Genomic DNA, 3,930 nt, shown 5'->3' on the forward strand with positions numbered 1-3,930 from the left:
TTTAAATAAACACATTTTAGCGCCGTCGACTTTGGCGCCTCGACTTTGCTTCCTTGTGGAGGAGAAACTGTCGCTGCCCACGCGAAGAAAATATTGAACAATTTCGCTGACACAGTTTTTCCTTTTTTCGCTTTCAAATTCACACAAAAATTCAAATGCTGCCAAAAAAGCGACCGAGAAAACGAAACACGATAAATGTTTAGCATTCAACTGACGTTCTGTTTGTTTACAATCAACACCCTCCCCGCCTTCTTCCTGTTCTTCTTCTGCTCATCTTCCACTGCCAACTCCCGGTTAAGGCTAATGACAGCTTGTGTAAACGGCATTAGACAAATGAACTGCGGTGGGCCGATGAATAGGCCATAAAGCGACATTTGGTTTCTCCTCCTTCCCCTCTTCAGCCTCGAGGGGTGCTTAAGACGTTGTTAAATTTACATTTCGTCATGACTATTGACCGAGTGTGTTGTGTATTGTTTGGGAATTGGGTCAGCCAACCGCCAGGCATATGCCTGACATATCCACATTTGCCACGCCCACATATGCACGCCTACACTAACACGTGCTCGGAGAGCTAAGGCGAAGAAGTAGCTGAATAAATATATAACATGTAAAAAAGCTAGAGTCAAGTGGGTACGACTGTAAGATACCGGCTATAAATATACTACAAAAATACTAAGGTATACCAATATTTTTTTTTTTTTGAAAAGGTACAGCAAAGCCAAAGCCAATATATATATGATCTAATTTCATACTTCTGCATTAAAAATATAAAGTCAGAACATTAAAATAAAAAATACTAAATTATACAAAAATTTATATGATATAACAACATACTACTTCGTTCAAAATAAAAAGATTAAACATTAAAATAAACTGAAATCATATTACAAAATAATAGTAAAATATACCAAAAGATATATATGCTATAAGTTCATACTACTGCATTTAAATATAAAATAGATAACAAAATATTCTTGTCGATATTTTGGTTAATATAAACCGAACTAACATACAAAATAATATTAAAATTCACCTGAATATGTACATATTTGGTATAACTCCATACTACTGCATTTATAATATGCCATAGAGAACAAAATATACTAGATTGTAAACCGAAGCAATAAAAACCCTACAAAATTATAATACACTTCTAGGCAATTTGTTGCCAGGGTATAATAAAAATTCGCATGTGATGTTTGCTTTTATTTACCATCAAGCGAATCTATATGTTTCGCAATATCTCTGAGAAAGCCGCAGAACGTTTAGTTGCACATTGAACTGAAATTCGAATGTGAACACGAGTTCGGTTCTTGGTCGGGGTCTGGGTTCCTCTACTATAAATGTATGTGTATAGTATATATATTTGAATATTATTTATTTGTTTTCACATGCTCGTTCAGCACGTTGCCTCTTCTTGTTTTCATTTGATTCTCCGCATTTTTGGTATTTGGTTTATGCATTCTTTTTGCCCATGTGCATGTCACATTTTTATCACTTTTTAGCATTTATTATTTATTGTTATCGTTGCGAATATTCTCCAAAAATATTCAACCGTAAATTGTTGCATTTAATTGAAAATATTTTTCGTTGAAAACTTTTGATTTGTCCGCAATTTGTTGATAAATCCAGACCAATGAAAGTGTTTTAATTGGTTAGTTGAAATAACCTGCAATAAATTCAACGCAAGAGCAGCAAATTGCTTAAATTTTTTAATAAATATTTTTCTGTTGTAAAACATTTAAGACTTGCAAAATAATTTTTGTGGTTATTTGCTGTAAACTAATTATATTAGATATTTGCAATAACATTGGGCACACAATTAATATCATGTTGTTGTAAAAATGATTCGAGAGTACATGAAAGCACCTAATTGGAATTCTAATGACTTTGACCTAAACTTTATGCTGGAATCGGTTGCATTTTTATTATTTATAGATATAGATTGCATTAATTGCTTCCTCTGTGCCAGCGCTAAGCACTCGCTTGCCAGGCATGCTCGTAAATATCCATTTAAATATCAGAACTCAACTCATTTGCATTTGCCCTGCCAAAAACTGCAATTGCACTAATTATGCATGACCCGCGTCCATGTGCTCTTTCAACTCCTCTTCTCTCATGCCCATCATCACAAGCTGATGGGCGCAAAACTTTTGCATTTTTGCCTCGTGGCCTGTATGACACCACGCTTCCTGTATTATGCTCCTCCCTCCTTTCATAAGCAGGCCAAAGAAAATATGCAAACAGCGCGCCACATTATGAGTTATTTTGTGAAAAGTGTGAGGAGAGAGGCGAGCTCTGTTGCTGAGCCGGAAACACTAACGAGAAAAGTCTGCAACATTTTTGGTGGCAATATTTTTGGCAGTGACGTTGGCCCCGGGCACATTTCTGGTTGCATTGCCAATGCGACTGCGATTAAGCCGCATTTTGTGGTCACGACGACCTCGGTGCAAGTTCTCCCCCATCCAACTCATCTTTATCCCTTGTGATTCGCTGCCAACAACATTTAGGCTGATTAATCCTCATTTAAGTCGCATGGAGAATGCTTTAAGCTAGCCGAATTGTATTCAATTTCAATTTTGCCCACTCGAGCAGCGGACTACGTGTTGGGCGAAAGGATTAGCGGATTAACAGAGAACAACAACGAGTTCTTTGTTTTATTTTGATAGACGCATCTGTCGTGGCAACATGACACCCAGACAACTGAACACCAAGGACCAAGGACCAGTTTCATCTACAGCTTTATCGCTTGGTGTTGCTCTGACAGTTTCACGCTTCATTTGCATAAAGTCGCGCCATAAATTTCATCCGCAGACGGTCCAGATACATATATCTGTCTATCTGTCTGTCTGTCGGTCTGTGCAAGGACAACAGCGACAATAGCAACACTTTGGTCTTTTTGGCTGACAAATCTATACGATTTGAATACAACTATGCCAAGGCGACATACACATACGCACAACAGTTGGCAAAGCGTGCATGATTGCGAAGCAGAAACCAAGCAGTAATTGCTTATAGAGAAGAAAGATGAGAAATTCAACATATGTTTCGATTATTGCCCAGTTCAGAGTTCAAGTTGTGGGTGAACGTTTGATTGATGTCCCTTGAATTTAAATTTATATTTAGCACAAAGCGAAAAGTCATTGCAATGTTTACAATATTTGACTCGCTGCCTTTCTACTTCAACTAATATATTTCCCGCTACATAAATAATGACTAATTTGATGGCCTAAAACATAAGTAGAGTCTTAGTAAAATTATGTCAACTGTTTAAGGCATTATTTATGTTGTCTAGCAACAGCTTGGGGAAAACATGGACAGCTCGACACTCGCATACATATGTGGTTGTTGGATTAAGCAAATCTCCCAACCACATTGCACATACGACGTGTTGGCTGCATAAATTAGCTTAGGCCATTACCATTACCACAACTGCCTTTCATTCACAACAACTGAATGTGGCATGTTGCGTGGCGTGTGCTTAAAGCGCCATCTGTTGTCGCCTTTTGTACTGACCTTAACCTCCCCATACTCATCCTTCTACTCCTACTCTTGCTGGCAGAAAGCAGAAATGAAAAGAAAACAAAACTCGAGTTGAACACAGCCAGCGAAACAAAGTAATACCGAAAAAACATAAACACACTCGCAAGGAGCAACAGCTCAAAACAGCTGATCAATCAGCTGTTCGTCCTAGGCGCCTGCGCGTCAAAGAGAAAGCTAAGAGAAAGTTAAGGCAACTTAAGAGAAACGCTTTGCAGACGCTGTTTGACTTTGACTGTCTTTGCGATTGACTTTGCAGGATTGTGTTTGCGTTTTGTGGATGCTAACAACGTTGTCCATCGCGTGTGGCAGCTGCGAGTGTGTGGCAAGTCACTGGCAGCAACAGTAGCCGCCAAAAGCTGCTGCGAAACGCAGCACAGTTTTGATTGC

This window comes from Drosophila albomicans, chromosome 3, assembly GCF_009650485.2.
Source record: "Drosophila albomicans strain 15112-1751.03 chromosome 3, ASM965048v2, whole genome shotgun sequence".
NCBI lineage: Eukaryota > Metazoa > Arthropoda > Insecta > Diptera > Drosophilidae > Drosophila > Drosophila albomicans.